This window comes from Mustelus asterias, chromosome 2 (assembly GCF_964213995.1).
Source record: "Mustelus asterias chromosome 2, sMusAst1.hap1.1, whole genome shotgun sequence".
In the NCBI taxonomy this organism is placed as follows: Eukaryota; Metazoa; Chordata; class Chondrichthyes; order Carcharhiniformes; family Triakidae; genus Mustelus; species Mustelus asterias.
The window spans coordinates 145,272,603-145,294,115 of NC_135802.1; the positions used below are offsets into that span (position 1 = coordinate 145,272,603).

Below are 21,513 nucleotides of genomic sequence, written 5' to 3' on the forward strand. Positions count from 1 at the left end.
CTTCGCGCCAAATCTGGATGGGCGACCGCGGTGGTAAAAGGGGAAGTGCCAGTAAGGTTGGGTGTGCAGCCCGTTAAGTCAATTTAAATGTACGCAAATGCATTTAAATGGCCATCGCACCTGTTTCGGGCACACATCCGATCGTGGCCATTTTCAGGCCTTGGTAAAGAGGGAACCGGCGTGGAGGCGGGCACAGATCGCACTACTCGCCTCACGCCTGACTTTACCAAGTTTTCGCACCTGAAAATGGGTGCAACTTGATGGTAAAATTGGGCCCGTTGAGTTCAAAGAGGTGCTGAGGACAATGGAATCAAAGCTGAAATGATAAAAGAATAATTAAGGAAAGATTTTGAGATGTTGAGCTGAGTCTTTGTTGGCTGTGTGAGCAAGGCATCCTGGAAACAGCTCTGTGCTACAAAAAGGTGCAAAACCTGAAGGGGCATTCAGAAATCAGAAGACTTTATTTCAGAAAACATTCCTGTTTCTGAAGTTTCTTGAATTTCCACAACAGAATGGAAGAGAGTGAGAAGTAATGTGGTATACCTTTAAGAGAGCAACAGCAGTTTGCCTTGAGTAATGTTATTTGATTTTTAAGTTAAACATCTAAAAGGGAGTGTTGCCTAGAAGGTGTTTACTTGTGTGTTCTGACCAAGTGGGTATTTTGGGGGGATGTTTTGTAAGAAAGTTTCAACTGTGTAACTATAATCGAGTGCGCTTAAGTTTTCTTTACTTCTTGTTAATAAATCTTTAATTTTTAGAAATTTTTAGAAATCCCAAAAGTCCAAAGATGTGCGGGTTAGGTTGATTGGCCATGCTAAAATTGCCCCTTAGTGTCCTGAGATGCGTAGGTTAGAGGGGTTAGTGGGTAAAATATGTAGGGATATGGGGGTAGGGCCTGGGTGGGATTGTGGTCGGTGCAGACTCGATGGGCCGAATGGCCTCTTTCTGTACTGTAGGGTTTCTATGTTTCTATGTTACTGGAGTTCTATGCTCCTGGGATCAGTAGTATTTTTCCCTTGTTTTCAGAATACAAAAAAAGGGCTATGATCAGTAAGACAGGTTTCCCTCTGGGATTTGGCTTGCTCAGCAAATAATATCTGCTGTGGTCATAACAATTAGTTGCAATACTTTGGGGTGCCCTCAGGTTATTAGAGGAACATTGTAAATGTATGTTTTTCTTTCCAGATCTACCTCTGCTAACATAGCAAAACCACTTATGCCATTGTCCATTAATCGTTCCTGTGAAGGTCAAAATATACTGGGGAAAACGAGGGATTCCCCTTGAGCGAGCTGATGTTTAAGTTCAAGTTAATTTATTAGTGTCACAAGTAGGTTTAGATTAACACTGAAATTACTGTGAAAAATCCCCTAGTTGTCACACTGCTGCACCTATTAGGTACACTGATGGAGAATTCAGCCTGGCCAATGCACCTAACCAGCACGTCTTTTGGATTGTGGGAGGAAACCCATACAGACATGGGGAGAACATGCAGACTCAGCACAGACAGTTACCCAAGCCGGGAATTGAACCCGGGCCCCTGGTGCTGTGAGGCAGCAGTGCTAACCACTGTGCCACCGTACTGCCTTTGGGAAATCTTTCCTTTTTAAAAAGCAAAGGCAAATTTTGTTTATATTCATTGATGCGCCTTATAATGTGAAGAAATTAAGATTTTCACCTGTAGCCAGATGCATCTTGGATCCTCAGCAATGATTCCCATCCTTATCTACCTTAGATTCAGGAAAAGGTAATGCCCTCAGCCTTGGATTGATTTTAATAACCTTCGCTTGATCAGTTAAGAAACCTTAGAATCACAGAATCATACAGGGCAAAAGGAGACCATTCGGCCGATCGAGTCTGCACTGACCACAATCCCACCCAGGCCCTATCCCGATAACCCTGTGCATTTCCCCTAGCTGGTCCCCCTGACTCTAAGGGGCAATTTAGCATGGCCAATCCACCTAACCCGCACATCTTTGGACTGTGGGAGGAAACCGGAGCACCCGGAGGAAACCCACGCAGACATGGGGAGAATGTGTAAACTCCATACAGACAGTGACCCAAGACGGGAATCGAACCCAGGCCCCTGGCGCTGTGAGGCAGCTGTGCTAACCACTGTGCCACCGTGTTGCCCTTGCTGTGTCGCCATGCCGCCCCCAACCTTAATTCAAGTAATATCATGGAAGGCCAACCGCTATCACTGTTGTAAAGATAGAACATTTTAGTGCACAATTTGCTTCAATTCTCTATTTCCCTTCATTCTCTTAAATGTGAAACTATTGACCATGAAGAATTGATACAATGAAATGCCTTTTCATATTGGCATTGGTTCCTAATAAAATTAAGGCAGAACATTATTGAAATGAATACTGGCAGTCCATCTACTGTCACTTATGTGTTCCTGTCATCACGACTGAGCTATGCAGAATATTGACTGAATGATCTTTACTGTGGTGCAGAGGCTTTGCTGCATTTCACTTCTCCATCGCTGGTGGGATGGAGCTTGGTTTTATTGCAGATTAAATCTTGACTGCTTTTTAAACTGTCTGCTTGATGGTTTGAGCTGGGGTGGTGATCAAAATAGCCTTAGAGGACACCAATGGCTGAGGGATTCAGTTTGAATCTGTCCACGCTAATGCTTCTGAATTTTCTTTTAAGCTATTCACATGCACGTGCATTTGATTGCCCCACGGAGGTTTTGAGTGGCATCAAGGCTGGGTTTTTCTCTGGTACTGACGGCTAAATTGCCAACGTGTGCCAACTCCACTGAAAGTAGCAGGAACTTCATAAGTTCGGACTTACGCAGAATAGCACGTAAATCCAGAAGGTGTCAGTAGGTGTACACGTCTCCATGGAGTGGGCAGGAGATTGTCCCAAAGTACAATTTCATTTGCAATCGTAACTTAGCAAGAGCTTCAACTTTTATGCTGTTAGTCTTACTGTGAAAACGCTTGTAAAGGTTGCACTTTGTTGAATGAGGCTTTTAATGAGATACTATCCTCATTATTACTGTTATTACGCCCTTACAGAGACCATGAAAAGCTTATTTTATATTGGTGGAGTGTCCGAATTCTCCACAATAATTAACAACTAACATTTTCAAAAATACATAATGGGTGGAATTTTACAGCCTTACTCGACCCGAGACCGGAAAATCCCACCCAAGGTCGATGGACATTTCCATTGTCCACCTCTCGCCCGCACCGATTCTGCGGCGGGCGGGGTGATTAGAATTCCGGCAAACATTTCTTTTTTTAGCGATCTCCTTATGTTCGTTTCTATCTTGATACATCAAGTATTTACTTTGCTTTCTGAATATTTAAGAGTGAGGGATGTTAAATTATTTGAACCACCTGCTTTGCTGTGGATGTAATCCTTCAATTTGATTGGCTGTCTCCCATTTTGTTGACTGTAAAATATGTGTGTATGTAAGCATAAATAATTATTTCTTATGCTGAAAAAGACATTTTGTCGAAGCCTTTTTGTCTAGTACTCATCAGGACAATTGCAAGAATACCGTTGTCGGGGAAACAACTTTATACTGTATGAAAAAAACATGCTGGAAGCAACATGTGTTAATGCAGCTGTTCTTTGAAGACAGAAAGAGCATATACACACATTGCGTCTATTTCAGCGAAACAAAGTAAGTGATAGCCATTCACTGGTTTATTCCTCAGGGCAATGCCTTGACAAATCAGAGTCAAGCTGCCTTGTTTAAATTTTTCAGCAAGGCTTGGCAGTTAACTGTCAGTCACCATGAACTAGTGCATTCTCCATGACAATGCCTCTACCAATCAGAATCCACTTGCCAACTCAGCACTCTCTAGTCATACAGTATAAAATTGTTGTTTCCCCTGACATTGGTATTCTTGGTGTAGTCCTGATAAGTACTAGATGAAAAGATTCAACAAAATGTCTTTTTCCATCAGTACTCAATTTCTGTACTACCAGATGACTAATCATTTTTATATGTTTACTTCAGTAACACCCAACATTGTAAAAATTATTTCCCTTTTTGTAAGCTTTAAAGAACACCTTTCAATCAATTGAATCATGTCAGTCACCAAGTGAGCTGTGACCTTTTTAAGTTTGGACAATGCTCTATGCAGGGCCTATCCCAAGAGGTGAGAACTCAGTGATTGAATTTTGCAGGAGCCAATGTTTCCTGAGCCAGACAAGTTTAAATGTCTAGATTTATCCTCGGCAGACAATGTTAATGTTCAATCGTTGAACTCCGACCTTAGGAATGGATCTGAGCAAAAGGGGTACGGACACAAATCTGGAGGCTGGTGATCATCAATCTGGAAGAAACGGGCCTTCCTGGGTCCTGAGATAAGCGTGCAGTCATACCTTGTTCTTCATTTGGTTTTGCATGCTAGTTTTGAGCATTTTACTGTGCCACTTTGGAAGGGACAAGTACAAGGCACAAATTAGAAGTGTGATGGAATACTTCCCACTTGCCTCCAACAACACTCAAGAAGCTCTACACCATACAGGATAATGCAGCCTGCTTGATTGACACCCCATCCATTACCTTAAACATTTACTCTTTCCATCACCGATGCACAGTGGCAGCAGTGTGTACCATCTACAGGATGCACTGCCGCAACTCACCAAGGCTTCATCAACATCACCTTCCAAGCCAGTGAACTCTACCATCCGGAAGGAAAAGGGCAGAAGATCATCATAGGAAGCACCATAGAAAGCATCCTTTCCGGATGTATCACAGCTTGGTATGACTCCTGCTCTGACCAAGACTGCAAGAAACTACAAAGATTGTGAACGAAGCCCAGTCAATAGCGCAAATTAACCTTCCATCTGTTGACTCCGTCTACACTTCCTGCTGCCTCAGAAAAGCAGCCAGCATAATCAAGGACCCCATGCACCTCGGACATACTCTTTTCCACCTTCTTCCGTCGGGAAAAAGATACAAAAGCCAGAGATCACGTACCAACTGACTCACGTACAGCTTCCATTCTTTTGAATGGACCTACCATATATTAAGTTGATCTTTCTCTACACCCTAGCTATGACTGTAACACTACATTTCGCACCCTCTTCTTTCCTTCTTCCCTATGTACTCTATGAATGGTATGTTTTGTCTTTATTACGCGCAAGAAACAATATTTTTTGCTGTATCCCAATACATGTGATAATAATAAATCAAATCAAAGAGGCATGGGAAAAACACCACCTCGAAGTACCCCTTCAAGTTACCCACTATCCAGACTAGGAGGTACATTGCCGATTCTTCACTGTGGCTGGGCCAAGGTCCCAGAAGTCCTTCCAAGCAGCACGGTGGATGTTCGTACAGCACATGGACTGCAGCAGTTCAAAATGTCAGCTCACCACCATCTTCTCAAGGGTGTGCAGGGATGGGAAGTAAATGCTGACCCCTGGTCAGCGATGCCCTCATCCCATGAATTAATATATTAAAAAATCTTGAACTGAAGTCTTCTGTAGAGATTTTGGGAAGTTTGAAGTAGGATTGCAACATATCTATCTATAGAAAGTTAAACACTGTCATCAGCCAATTGTAACCACATGGCCAATTGCTTTACATCCTTTGTTAGTAATTTGATTGCTCAAAGACACGCACACAAGGCTTTAATTGGATTAAAAACAGATAAAGAGCTATTAAAAGGCAATTGAGATAAAGAATGAACCTGATATCCAAAAACAGAAAATGATATGCAGAACAACAGTCTGATTAAATGAGGGTAATGCCACCGATACAAAGGAAAGAAATGATTCTAATTTTTGTCACATGCAGTCACAGGCGAAGGGACTGAGATGTAATGTGAGGTTTGGGCATTTTGTGAGGCTGAAACTGCAACTTGTGAGAATTATATGATCAGACGATAAGGCCTAGGGAGAGTAGCAGTGAAATATTAATGGTCAAAGCAGCCCATTCCATCATGAGTCAGCTTTGCACAGTTCAGAACCTTCAGCAGAATTACTTGACCGCAGTACACTGTGCATTATTATCCACCGCCCACATTATACTGATGGCCTAACTCAGCAAGCGTTACGTCTTAACACAGAGGGTCGGATTATTTTGAGATCAACATATGATTTACAAATTGTCCCCCGTTCCACTCCTCCTCTGTTTTCCTCCCCTGAAATTGAACACCCTTGCTAGCATCTGAATTCCCTCGACCTCTTGGCTGGTGTCCCATGTTCAACCCTCGGTAAACTTGAGGTCATACAAAATTCTGCTACCCTGTTTACTCATCACTTCCTGTGCTCACTGACTTCCAGTTAAACTTCACTCTGATTATAAAGTTCTCATCTTTGTTTTCAAGACCTCCTTGGCCTTTTGGATCCCTTTCTCTATAATTTCCTGCAAAGAACCATGTAATCCCTCCAGTGCAGAAGCCTGTCATTCAGCCCATCTAGTCTGCACCAACAACAACTCCACACAGGCCTTATCCCCGTAACGCCATGTATTTACCATGCTAATCTCCCTGACATTAATGGGCAATTTAGCATGGCCAATCAACCTAACCTGCACATCTTTGGACTGTGGGAGGAAACTGGAGCACCCGGAGGAAACCCATACAGACACGGGGAGAATGTGCAAACCCCACAGAGTCACCCGAGGCCAGAATTGAACCTGAGTCCCTGGCGTTGTGAGGCAGCAGTGCTAACCGCTGTGCCACCATGCCACCCAGCTGCCCGAGATATCCATACTGCTCCAAATCTGGCCTAATTTGAATAGCTCCACATTTGGCATCTGTGCCTTCAGCTGCCAAGACCCTAAGCTCTGGAATTCTACCCTTCAAATGTCCCATCTCTCTTCCTCTTCCCATTCCTTTAGGGTGCTTCCTAAGATGTCTACCCTAACATCTCCTTTTCTGTCTCGCTGCCACATTTTGTTTGGTATCACTCATGTGAAGCACCTTGAAATGTTTCATTATGTTACAGGTGCAATATAAATATAAGTTTTAATTGTTGTTGGCATTGACCACTCAGAAGTCTCATTCTGTCAGACTAACAATCCTATTGGAAAGGTCATGTGTCCAAATCACAACATTCGGATGCAGCTAATAAGTCACGGAGGAGCTAGTGATGGAAGCTTTTGGGATTGTCATAAAATCCAAATGTTGCCCTACTATTTTTACATTGTCCAGGCCAACATGTGGCTCTTGTTGACTTGATCTGGGCAAAGAAATACTAGCTTTCCACATCTTATAAAGATATACAAAGATTGGATTAATTAACTGATAATGGATCAAAAAAATCAAACTGTCCAGGTCCCTTGTCATGTGGAACTGTAAACTGCGGCTGAAGGAGCAGCACTCTGAAAGCTCGTGATTCCAGATAAACCTTTAACCTGGTGTTGTGAGACTTCTTACCCTGCCCATCCCAGTCTAATGCCGGCATCTCCACATCATGTAAACTGCGGGGACAGATTTAATCGACATTGTGGGCAGAGTTGGCTTTGACTGCAATACTCCTCATGATGGAGTGAACTGCCAAAACCCACTGTCACACGAGAAGAGTGACTGCTTGGATGAGGCACCTATTCCCATGGAAACACGCACCAGCAGCTGTTGCCGTCTTCGGAGCACCTACAGCAACGTGGATTGCAGCAGTTTAAGAAGGTGGCTCACCCACATCTTTGCAAGGAAAACTAAGAATGGGTAATAAACTCTTGCTTGGCCAATGACGCCAACATCCATGAACAAATATAAAAGAATAGAGGGAAAAAAAAGAACAATTGAAAGATTGATTTGATTTATTATTGTCACATGTATTGGGATGCAGCGCAAAGTATTGTTTCTTGCACGCTATACGGACAAGCCAAACCGCTCATAGAGTACACAGGGGAGGAGGAAAGGAGAGGGTGCAGAATGTAGTGTTGCAGTCATAGCTAGGGTGTAGAGAAAGATCAGCTTAATATATGGTAGGCCTTATATGACCTTCAGTCCAGAGGTGCACTCTGCTCCAGGGATATCAGATATGCATTGGTTTCTCTCTATCTCTCTCCTTGGTAATTTTTTCTTGTCCAGTTCATTTTCTGAATGTGTATTTGGATCCATATCTCAAGGGCTCCAGGCATCTAATTTTCCACACCTGTAATGGTACGCACCACAATACAGCATTCCCCCAAATTACCACCACCTTCACTTTTTTTCTGCAGTATCTAACATGCTTGATGCTTCATCTGTTGTGTGTTAGATGCCCAGTCTTATTCATGCGTCCTGTGTCTGTATCGTTGGCTCAATTTCTGGGATGTTCTAATTTCTCCACTATTAAATCTAGCTGTTACTTTATCATTTAGTTTCAACATGTTTTTAAAGTTTATTTATGTGTCACAAGCGGGCTTACATTAACACTGCAATGAAGTTACTGTAAAAATCCCCTAGTCGCCACACTCCGGTGCTTGTTCGGGTACACTGAGGGAGAATTTAGCATGGCTAATGCACCTAACCAGCACGTCTTTTGTACTGAGAGCAAATCGAACCACCCAGAGGAAACCTACGCAGACATGGGGGGACTCTGCAGGAGGAGACAATGACCCAAGTCAGGAATCAAACCCGGATCGCTGGCGCTGTGAGGTAACAGTGCTAACCACTGTGCCACCCACAAAAATATTCCCTGGTTCTTATTATTTAGGAAGGCATAAATCATAGAATCATAGAATCCCTACAGTACAGAAAGAGGCCAGTCGGCCCATCGAGTCTGCACTGACCACAATCCCACCCAGGCCCCACCCCTACATATTTACCCACTAATCCCTCTAACCTATGCATCTCACGACACTAAGGGCAATTTTAGCATGGCCAATCAACCTAACCCACACATCTTTGGACTGTGGGAGGAAACCGGAGCACCCGGAGGAAAACCACGCAGACGTGAGGAGAACGTGAAAACTCCACACAGACAGTGGCCCAAGCCGGGAATCGAACCCAGGTCCCTGGAGCTGTGAAGCAGCAGTGCTAACCACTGTGCTACCGTGTTTCCCATAAAGGATCCCGCGACATTTTTTTCGAAGAAGTGGAGGAGAGTTCTGCCGAACATTTATTCCCCCATTGAACATGAGTAAAACAAATTAAAAAGCATTTAGACAGTTACATGGGTAAAGGTGGGTATGGAGGGATATGGGTCAAATGCGGGCAATTGGGACTAGCTTCGGGATTTTAAATAAAGGAGCGGCATGGACAGGTTGGGCTGAAGGGCCTGTTTCCATGCTGTAAACCTCTATGACTCTATAAATTACCCGATCATTGTCACGCTGCCGTTTACAGGAGCTTATTGTGTGTAAATTGGATTCCCCATTACCCCTTATCCCAGCAATGACTGCACTTTTGAAAGACTCCATCAGCTCCAAAGCACTTTGGGATGGCCCTGAAGTTACAAATGCAAGTGATTTTTCTTTTTGATATCCCTTCTCAAATATCAAACTTGACACACAGCAGAATAACAGCAAGCTAACCTTAAAGTTTCATTACACTTTGTTCAATTCGGACCTGAACATGACCTTCCCCCACCCAGGCTGTTTCCACCTGTATCCAAACTTTTTACTCTCCAGTGACCTTCGTCATGTTGTAACATTTTCAGTTTGATCCTGTTTCAAGCAGATTGATTCCGAGCCCAGCAAGTGCATTTTCCCACTCACGCGACTGCAAATTGTATTTGCAATGAAATGCTTTTCGTGTTCTTGCTTCACACAGCGGTGCGCCACATCTAAAGTAATTGGCGGAGAAGGAATAATTGGGTGTTTTTCTAATTAAGTTTTCAGTGCGTGGGTTTAAAAAAAAATCAATTCAGATACCATACATTGAATGGATTGCTGTTATGTTTGGGTGTAGGGGAAATAAGTAATGAACAGGGCAAAGTCGTCATCAACAGGACAAATATAGATGTTAAATAACCAACCCAATCTGCCTCGTGGAATGGTTGGTTGCATGTGAAATGATGCAAACCCTGTACCATAATTAATAGATTTGGTTCTGTCACCTCGTAAGCAAAAATCGCTGCTTTATTCTCGGAATAATCTTTTATCATAGAATCCCTACAATGCAGAAGGAGGCCATTCGACCCATCGAGCCTGCACCGACAATGATCCCACCCAGGGCCCATCCCCGCAACCCCACACACTTACCCTGCTAATCACCCTGACACTAATGGGTAATTTATCATGGCCAATCCACCTAACTCGCACATCTTTGGACTGTAGGAGGAAACTGGAGGACCCGGAGGAAACCCACGCAGGCACAGGGAGAACGTGCAAACTCCCCGTTGCCCGCTGCCACTCTTCCTGAGATCAGTGAGGCGGAAGGGAGTGTCCACTGCCACCCTGCCTGTGATCAGTGGGGGAGGGTAGGGGGTGTCTGCTGCCACTCTGCCTGAGATCAATGGGGGGTTGGAAGGTCCGCTGCCACTCTTGCCTGAGTGAGGGGGAAAGGGGGGGAGGGGCCCACGATTGGTCTGGGTGGCGGGTGTGGGGGATAAGGGGGTCAGTAATTTGTGGGTGTTTTTCCACACAGTGGCACAAGCCGGGAATCGAACCCAGGTCCCTGGCACGGTGAGACAGCAGTGCCAACCTATATGCCACCATGCTGTCCTTTTTACTCTTCTCCCCAGGACAGAAATAATATCATAGGAGTGATTAAACTTCATCTTTCAGGTGAAGATTGACATGTTACCCATTTAGAAACAATTATTTCTCAATTGTTAACACATTAAAATGAGATATTAAGGGTGAATATTTTACAGGGGATAAGGGTACATATGGTGCGAATCATAAAATCCCTACAGTGCAGAAGGAGGGCATTCAGCCCATTGAGCTTACACCGACAACAATCCCACCCAGGCCCTGTCCCCATAATCCCACATATTTACCCTGCTAATCCCCTGACACTAAAGGTGGGATTTTACGGCCACGCTCACCCCAAGACTGGGAAATTCTGCCCGAGGTCAATGGACCTTTGCTTGGTCCATGTCCCATGGAAAATTCTACCCTAAGAGTCAATTTAGCACGGCCAGTCCACCTAACCTGCACATCTTTGGACTGTGGGAGGAAACCGGAGCACCGGAGGAAACCCACGCGGACATAGGGAGAACGTGAAAACTCCACACAATCACCCGAGGCTGGAACTGAACCTGGGTCCCTTGTGCTGCGAGGCAGCAGTGCTAACCACTGTGCCACCGTGCTGTCCAATTCATTCCCATGTTGTTTTAGATATGGGTGGTGAAGAATTGTCCTTGGATTTTTGTCCAGCTGTCTATCAGGCACGTAGAGCTGTAGATTTTCTTTGGAAAGACAGCCAGTATAAACTGATCTGAAGGACATGTCTCTTGATGCTAAAACATGCATTGCATGCCTGTGACTGAAATAAAACGCAAAATTGATCTGCATCAGGTTGGGGCAGGCGGTTGGAGTTAAGTAGACATGATTTTACCCTACCCTGCATGCATTGCCTTGCATACTTAACAGTGAAACCGAATGTGGATTTCACACAGTGGCCCCTCCCTATTTGACCATTTTAATTCTAAGTGCTGGGTGGACTTGAAACTGGGAGTGTTTCAGATCTGATTTTTAGACCCGTTCTGAGGCGCCCCCATACACACTCTGCCTGCAAAATATCAGCAATTCTGAATCGTGTTGCGGAAGCCTGTGGGCAGGGCTTAACGCGCCCGAAATCCTGCAACTCCGATCGGCGCCTCGAACTATGCATGCGTAGAAAACAAAATGATAGAATGCGGCTCCCCGCCCCATCGCTCCCAGGCCGGATAATGGCTCCCTCTGGCCCCTACAGGCAGTGCCCTACCCCCACAACATTACTGACCGTCTTATCCCTCCACCCCACCCGCCACACAGACTGATCACAGGCCCCTTCCCCCTCACTGATCTCAGGCAGAATGGCAGCAGACCCCCCCCCATCGATCTCAAGCAGAGAGCTGTTGGTAGCTACCTCCCCACTAACTGGACCCCCCGAATCGGACTTTTGTGAGCATGTCTGTTTCGCGCCGATTCTGGATGAGCGAACGCGGTGGTAAAGGGAGAAGTGCCGGTACGGTTGGGCGTGCAGCCCAGCAAGTCAATTTAAATGCATTTAAATGGCCATCACACCCATTTTGGGCGTGGTCCCGATCGCGGCCATTTTTGGGCCTTGGTAAAGGGGGAACTGGCGCGGAGGCGGTCGTGGATCGTGCTACTCGCCTCAAGCCCGAATTTACCAAGTTATTGCGCCCAAAAATGGGCACAACTTGATGGTAAAATTGGGTCTAGTGCCTTTCGTAACTTCATTTTGTCTCAAAGCACTTTGCAGTCAATGAAGTACTTTTAAATATAGTCACTGTTGTAATGTAGAAAAAGAAACATGCAGTTAATTTACACTTGGCAATATCTCCAAAACTATAGTGAGATAATTGACCTGATAATTTTAGTGGTATTGGTTACATAGAAACATAGAGACTAGAAGCAGGAGGAGTCCATTCGGCCCTTCAAACCTGCTCCGCCATTCATTTCGATCATGACTGATCATCAAAATCAATATCCTGATTCCCGCTTCCCTCCATATCCCTTGATCCCTTTAGCCCCAAGAGCTATATCTAATTTCTTCTTGAAATCACTCAAATGTTTCGGCCTCAATGACTTTCTGTGGTAGTGAGTTCCTCAGATTCACCACCCTTGGCTGAAAAATTTCTCCTCACCTCAGTCCTAAAAGGTTTACCCCTTATCCTCAAACTATGGCCCCTAGTTTTGGATTCCCCCCACCATCGGAAACATTCTTTCTAAATCTATCCTATCTAATCCTGTTAGAATTTTATAAGTTTCTATGAGATCCCCTCATAAGGATAAATGTTTTCCAGAACATCAGGATGAACAACCACCACCCCCCCAACTTCTCTTTTATGAATGGTGCCACACAACATCTTTTAACATCCACCTAAGAAGGCAGGCAGACCCTTGGTGTAAAGTCTCAGCAGTGCATCACTCCGCCAGTGTTGGCACTGAAGTTCTTTTCTCCCTTATTACCCATTTTTTTGGGTGGTGTTTTGCTCTTACCAGGAGAGTACATGGATGTGTTGGGAATGGGGAGGAGGAATGGGAGTGGGGGGAGGTGGGGAACTGGAGGGTGATAGCGGCAGCTTGAAGTTTTTTTTAAGTTTAACTTTATTTATTAGTGTCACAAGTAGGCTTACATTAACACTACAATGAAGTTACTGTGAAAATCCCCTGGTCGCCACCCTCCGGTGCCTTCAGGTACACTGAGGGAGAACTTAGCATGGCCAATGCACCTAACCAGCACGTTTTTTGGACCGTGGGAGGAAACTGGATAGTCAGATGTTCTTTCCTAGAGTAGAAAAGTCAAGTACTAGGGAACATAGATTTAATGTGCATGGGGAGAAGTTTAAAGGAGATGTGCGAGGCAAGTTTTTTACACAGAGGGTGGTGAATGTCTGGAACGCGCTGCCTGGGGAGGTGGCGGGAGCAGCTACGCTAGTGGCATTTAAGGGCAACTAGATGAATACATAAATAGGATGGGAATCGAAGGATATGGACTCCGTAAGTGCATACGGTTTTAGTTTAGGCAGACATCATGATTGGCACAGGCTTGGAGGGTCAAAGAGCCTGTTCCTGTGCTGTACTGTGTTTTGTTCTTTGTTCACCCGGATGAAACCCATGCAGACACGGGGAGAACATGCAGACTCCGCACAGTGACGCAAGGCCGGAATTGAACCCGAATCCCTGGCGCTGTGAGGCAGCAGTGCTAACCACTGTGAGGCAGCAGTGCTAACCACTGTGAGGCAGCAGTGCTAACCACTGTGACACCCATTTTCCTTTGGGAAATGTCAGGTTACGATGCTCCAACCATCATGAGTGCGAGGCACGCCCGATGATCCAGCAGACCTTTGCCTGCCCATCAATTTTGTACATTTGTTATTTATGACTTTTTCATTGTTAATACGACTTAATTCCAAGGATCCTTTCTTTTTTAAAAAAAATCTGCGGTTTATTGGTTTTGTGTTTTCTGGTTTAGCAGTGTAAATATCAAACTTAAAACTCACAACTGGCTTTAAGTGATGATGTTATCATCGCAAAATACAAAATACAACAATGCATCATAAAGAATGCAGTTACACATTACCATCTGGAACATTACCATCTGAAAGATGGCTATTATTTGCCCTCGTAAGTCATTGCGATTCCAAGTAATTCATTGTAAACAGAGCAATCTGAGGAATTTTAGCTGCTTAGGAGCTAAGCTCTGGAATTCCAGTCCTAAATCTCTTTGCCTGTCTCTCTCTGCCTTTAAGACACTTCTTAATGACAACCTCTTAGACCAAGCATCTGGTGTAAGTCTTAATGTTTCACGCAGCTCGCTGTCATTTTTTCTCCTCCCGATACCGTTTCTGTAAAGCACCTCAAGGTATCTTACCACAATAATGATGCTGTAAATGTCCGTTGCTTTTGCTAAATCTGAGAATGTGATAAGATGAAATTTTTTTCTTTGTTGAGCTGAATATTTTATTGTGTCTCGGGACGAGGCCCAGTAATGGTCTCTGATACAATGCCTTTTAGGATGGTCATTTATCATTTAAAAAATCGAGTTTCCTGCGGTTTTGGATCCTCTCTTGGCCCATTTCGTAGATTTAGATCTGGCTGCGATGTAGATTTAACGCTTCATTTTATATAATCATAGAATCCTACAGCATAGAAAGAGACATTTCATAGCAAGAGCTATTCAATTAATTCTACTTCCCCGCACCTCGTTCAGCCACAAAAGCTTTTATTGATGAAACTTTGTCACTTGAAACTTGCCGTGGGTGATGTCTCTATCGTCTTGGTTTATTTTTGCCACTAGTTGCCATCTGTTTCACTGACTCATCTGTTGTTGCTGTGTGCCAGCTGAAAATGAAAGTGGCATGTTATTTTGAGCGTCATATTGCCGTTACGTTTCAGGACGTTACAGTATAGATGTGACATGTGTTAAGATTACTTCTGCTATTGAGATGTTTGATGAAGTACCTCACATTGCTCACATAGTTGAAGCCCATGGGATTAAAAAGGGCTTGGAAGGGTGAACATAAAAATGACACAAAGACCGAATGCAGAGATTACTGCCAAATGGTTGTTTCTCTGGTTTAGAGTTCTATCCAGTAAGAAGTCTCACAACACCAGGTTAAAGTCCAACAGGTTTATTTGGTAGCAAAATCCACTAGTTCTATCCCCCAGGCATCGGTATTATGACCATTGATCGCTTTGATAGTTGTCAATGAGGGCGGCACGGTGGCACAGTGGTTAGCACTGCTGCCTCCCAGCACCAGAGACCCGGGTTCGAAACCCGGCTTGGGTCACTGTCTGTGTGGAGTCTTCACGTTCTCCCCCTGTCTGCATGGGTTTCCTCCGGGTGCTCCGGTTTCCTCCCACAGTCCGAAAGACGTGCTGGTTAGATGCATTGGCCATGCTAAATTCGCCTCAGTGTACCCGAACAGGCGTCGAGTGTAGCGAATAGGGGATTTTCACAGTAACTTCGTTGCAGTGTTAATGTAAGCCTACTTGTGACTAATAAGTAAACTTTTTTTTTTAAATGATCTAGACGTGGGTGAATGGGTGTAATTTCAAGGTTTGCAGGTGACATAAAACTCACGGATGCAGTTCACACCGAGAAGGATAGTAACAGATAGACTGGTGAAATGAGCAGATACTTGATGGATGTAATTTAAACCAGCAACATGTTTTGGTGGAAATATAAGGACGGGCAATGTTCTGAGCTAATTGGAAAGGGGCTGCATTAGCAGAGAGAGTTGTGGGTGGCAGGAAATGGTATGGTGGTATGGTAGTATGGTGGTACAGTGGTTAGCACGGCTGCCTCACAGCGCCAAGGACTCAGGTTCAATTCCGGCCTTGGGTGACTGTGTGGAGTTTGCACGTTCTCCCCGTGTCTGTGTGGGTTTCCTCCGGGTGCTCCGGTTTCCTCCCACAGTCCAAAGATATGCAGGTTAGGTGGATTGGCCATGCTAAATTGCCCCTTAGTTTCCTAGGATGTGTGGGTTAGGGGGATTAGTGGGGTAAATATGTGGGGTTATGGGGATAGGGCCTGAGTAGGATGCTCTGTTGGAGAGTCGGTGCAGTCGCGATGGGCCAAATAGCCTCCTCTGCACTGTAGGGATTCTATGATTCTAAACAGAAAATGGGATCATTGACTTTATACACCGAGGTGCTATTACATTTGCTGACACTACAACTGCAGAGGCTGCACTCACCATACATGCAGTCACGGTGTCTGTAACGTCGCTGCGAGTGAGGCTGCAGATAACTCCTTGTCAAAGTACACTTTTTTTTTAGCTGCCTCCTGATTGCTGCCATACTCCTAAACCATCAGTGCCCCGCTGGCTGCCTCACTTACCATCTTGCTGGCTGCCTCACTAGCCACTTTATTTGCCGCTACACTTATTGTTTCGCTCACCACCTTGCTGGCCAACCCTCTTGCCACTCCCCTTGCCGCCCTGCTCTCAACACTTTGCCACCATGCTCACCACTCCTCTCCTGATCCCACGAGCGAGGTGGTGAGGGAGATGTGCTTTGCCAGTGCCAACAGTACACTGTCCCCTGGCTGCCTAGCATTGACACTCTGGTGTTGTGCCTGGGGCCCTGGGGTGGGGGGGGGGGGGGGGGGGGGGGGGGGGTGGTGTGGGGAAGCAAGGAAGTAGGCCAAGTGGCTATTTGCCCCTCTGCTGCTGCCAAGCTACAATCTCAAGAGTCTTAGAGGTTAGGTGGGCTCGGGCTGGGGGCAAGGGTTGACTGCACCCCTCTTCCATTGGGGTGGGGTCTCGTGGCTGGACTGCCCTTTCTAGCTCATTAATTCCTCACATATTTGGACTTGCCATTCCAAACATAGGCCCCACTAGTCATTCCTGTAGAGTGACTCCAAATCAGAAACACCGCTGGTTCCTGAAGGTCTCTCTCTCTCTGCTGCTGTCCCCAGCTTTGGGTAGACAAAGACTACTTTCTCAAAGACTGTTCCCAAGCTGACTGCCTCACATAATTTAAAAGAGCCAAGATATATTGAAACGAAGAAACCTTACTGTCTCAACCCATCTCCATAGCAATCCGACACAAATGAAATCCTAATTTATTGCCTTTAAATTTTAAATCTATTCTTAGGTCTGAAAAGTATTTGGATATTTTAAGACCTTCCTTTGTTTGCCAGTTGTCTTAAAACTTCTTTGATCTGAGAAAATTGCATGAATAATTTGAATCCCCTTCTGAACCTGCAAAGATGAATGGTCTCCTCATGAGATGGTTAAAGAGGCTCACATTGTTTAGCTTTAAATACCTCGCGGAGGTGTGGCGGTATAGTGGTATTGTCACTGGACTAGTAATCCAGAGACCCAGGGTAATGCTCTGGGGACCTGGGTTCAAGTCCTACCATGGCCAATGGTGAAAGAGGCGGCACGGCAGCACAGTGGTTAGTCTCACGGTGCCAGGGACACGGGTTCAATTCCGACCTCATGTCACTGTGCGGAGTCTGTATGTTCTGCCCGACGTGGGTTTGCTCCGGGTGCTTCAGTTTTCTCCCACAGTCCCCCCCAAAGATGTGCAGGTTAGGTGGATTAGCCATGCTAAATTGCCCCTTAGTGTCCCAGGATATGAAGGTTAGAGGGATTAGCAGGGTAAATATTTGGGGTTACGGGGATAGGGCCTTGGTGGGATGCTCTGTTGGAGAATTAGTGCAGACTCGATGAACTGAATGATCTCCTTCTGCATGATGTCACGTCATGGCTTCACTAATATTGCATAGGCCTCCCTTTACTAAGCCATGGCCTAAGTTTGTGTCTTTATATGCTCTGTTTGTGAACAGAATTCCCACTCACCTGAAGAAGGGGCTTAAGGCTCCGGAAGCTTGTGTGGCTTTTGCTACCAAATAAACCTGTTGGCCTTTAACCTGGTGTTGTTAAACTTCTTACTGGCAACCAGTCCCAAGTGTCCTTTCTTCCTCCCACATTTAAAAATTACAATTTCCAAGCTAAAATTACATTAGTACATTAAAAAGTACATAATGTCCCAAAAGTACATTATATACATTGGTCACAGTGACATAATGGGCTGAATAGCCACCACATTATTCAATGATTCTACTGAGTTAATCTAGCTCTGTATGGGGCCAAAGACTAGTTGAGCTGGAATAGTGGGATTAACTTAATCATGTATTCTCACAAATAAATTCATGTCTTGACCTGCCATCAACCTGAACTTGCCAGGGTATTCTTAATTTGCAACTATCCACCAATGGAAAAGCCCAATTGGGGTAATATGCAGGTTTATGATACTCAGAGTGTATAACAGGAGCATGTGCTATCTTATGGTATCTAGTTAGTATGATGGGGACTCTCCACTTGGTAAATATTGGACAGTGCAAGCTCACTCTGTGTTCTAAGGTACATGATAGTATCTGCAACATCTGCGTTTCATAGATACTGGGGCTGTTGGGCAAGTCTTGTGTCACCAACCGTACTTGCAAGTGCCATCCGTAAAGGAGGTTGCCACTCATGGCTGAGTTAGCAAATCTATTTGCGCCCTCTTCTGAAGGCGCTGAATGCTACTGAGTCACACATTCAGTGACGGACACATGGCCACTTGTTCTCTGTGATAATGGACCTGGCGTGTCAGTGGACCTGACACATTGTCAATTCTGTTCATCGACCACACACCTGCACTCTGCAGTGGCGATCGCTGAAGGAAACCCGGTCTAGTTTTTAACCCTCTCTTGCCCATGCAAGCTTTGACCATGGATATTACAACATCAAGGCCTGAAGTAGTGTCATGGAATCAGGAGTAGGTCTCTTTATCTTAACTCCATCTTCTTGTCGTGGTTCCTTAACTCTTAATAATACCTTTGGTCTACCAGGAAGGTGGAAGCCAGTTGCAATTGCCCATGATATTGTCTGGGTGTGACCAGCACAGGTCGGACATTGAACCTGCAACATACTAGTTTGTACAGGTCAGTACTACTCTGAGTGGATTTGTATCTAATTCAGCAGCATGCAGTATTTCAAATTAATTAGAAATTGTAAAAAAAATAACCAAAGGACAGCCTGGTTTTAAATTGTTAGTTGTCTCCTGTTGTGAGTATTGTGAGGACAATTAGAATTCATTATGGCTCAGATTCTTCATCACTCGAGCATCATCTGTCTGATTGGATGAGCTGTATTGATACTCTCTGTATAGAGGTAATCTTAAATCAGACATCTTAATATAGATGCATACTGTGGTCAGGGAGCCTGAGGTGTAAGGGAAGAAAAGTTTTAAAGTTTATTTATTATTGTCACAAGTAGGCTTACATTAACACTGCAATGAAGTTAGTGTGAAAATCCCTTAGTCACCACACTCCGGCACCTGTTCGGGTACACTGAGGGAGAATTTAGCACGGCCAGTGCACCTAACCAGCATGTCTTTCGGACTGTGGGAGGAAACCAGAGCACCCAGAGGAAAACCCACGCAGACACGGGGAGAACATGCAGACTCCACACAGACGGTGTCCCAAGCCGGGAATCGAACCCGTATCCCTCGCGCTGTGAGGCAGCAGTGCTACCACTGTGCCACCGTGCCGCCCCTAAAACAGTCAAACAATCTGCTACATAATTAAACCGATCTACTCTCTGCTGTGACTATCGGGAGGTTTCAGTGCATAATGAATCTTTTTCACCCATCTCCACCACTACACTGCCCCAGCAGAAACCGTGCTCTATCACATTGTTCTCATTGACCTACGAACCTACCAAATAGGAGCAGAAGTAGGCCATTTAGCCCTTCAGGTCTGCTCCACTTTTCAAAACAATCATGGCTGACATTTCCCTTGATTCCTTGAGCCCCAAGAGCTATATCTAATTTCTTCTTGAAATCAGACAACGTTTTGGCCTCAACTACTTTCTGTGGTAGTGAATTCCACACATTCACCCACCCTCTGGGTGAAGAAATTTCTCCGCACAGTTCTAAAAGGTTTACCCCTTATCCTCAAACTATGACCCTCGTCCTGGACTCCCCCACCAGTGGGAACATTCTTTCTGAATCCACCCTGTCTAACATTGTTAGAATTTTATAAATTTCTATGAGATCCCCTCTCACTCTTCTAAACTCCAGTGAATATAATCCTCTATAGTCTCTCCTCATATGACAGAGCTGCCATCCCAGGAATCAGCCTGGTAAACCTTCGCTGTACTCCCTTGACAGCAAGGACATCCTTCTTCAGATAAGGACACTAAAACTGCACACAATACTCCAGGTGTGGCCTCACCAATGTCTTTGATTTGATTTGATTTATTATTGTCACATGTATTAGTATACAGTGAAAAGTATTGTTTCTTGCACGCTATACAGACAAAACATTCAGTTCATAGAGAAGGAAATGAGAGAGTGCAGAATGTGTTACAGTCATAGCTAGGGTGTAGAGAAAGATCAACTTAATGCGAGGTAGGTCCATTCAAAAGTCTGATGGCAGCAGGGAAGAAGCTGTTCTTGAGTCGGTTGTTACGTGACCTCAGACTTTTGTATCTTTTTTCCGACGGAAGAAGGTGGGAAAAAGTATGCCCGGGGTGTGTGGGGTCCTTAATTCTGCTGGCTGCTTTGCCGAGACAGCGGGAAGTGTAGACAGAGTCAATGGATGGGAGGCTGGTTTGCGTGATGGACTGGACTACATTCATGACCTTTTGTAGTTTCTTGCATTCTTGAGCAGAGCAGGAGCCATACCAAGCTGTGATACAACCAGCCTATACAATTGCAGCAAAATATCCCTGTCCCTATACCTTTTCTCTATCAATTTCTTTGATTATCCAGGAGATATTCTCACCTGACTCACCTGATGAAGGAGCAGTGCTCCGAAAGCTTGTGATTCCAAATAAACCTGTTGGACTTTAACCTGGTGTTGTGAGACTTCTTACTATCCAGGAGATGGGCACATTGGATCCCTGAAGCAGTGCACTGTGCAAACGCAGCTCTGGATCCACGGATAGAGTTAATATTTTAATGAAGGCAGCTATCTCAATTAAACATTGTATATCAGTGTTGTATTTACTCTTCAGCTTGAAGTCTACAGAACAATATTTCACTGTTCACTCTGACCTTTCAAATAGTTCCAGAAGTACAAAATCTGCATCCATCTGGAAAAATCTGGTTCGTAAGTTGCTCTTCAGCAGTTTTTCGTAACCTTGGTTTTGCGGTTTGTTCACATTGCTCCATAAATCACAAGCATTTTCTGGCTGCTTAACATTTACATGCACAGCTTTTGTACCAATGTGACTAATGCATTGGGATTTTATAAGAGATTTGGCTTTCTCGATGTGTTTTTTTTAAATAACGAGACACAGACAGGAACGACTCAGTTGTAGCAAACTCACCTTTGAGTCAGAAGGTTCCAATCCCTCTCTAAAGTCTTGAACACAAATCCAGACTGGCAACTTCAGTTGCCAGGTATTATTCCTGGAGCTTTTGTCACATGACTTGTCTCCACGTCCCAGCTATTCATCGACCAACACGTCCATCCAAGTGACACCCTCTC

General features: G+C 44.7%; 1 protein-coding gene across 1 annotated transcript in view; it reads left to right on the top strand.

Annotated features, from left to right (window-relative positions):
• Positions 1 to 21,513, top strand: part of LOC144511929 (E3 ubiquitin-protein ligase znrf2-like) — a 201,320-nt gene that overhangs the window by 149,306 nt on the left and 30,501 nt on the right. The window lies entirely within an intron of this gene.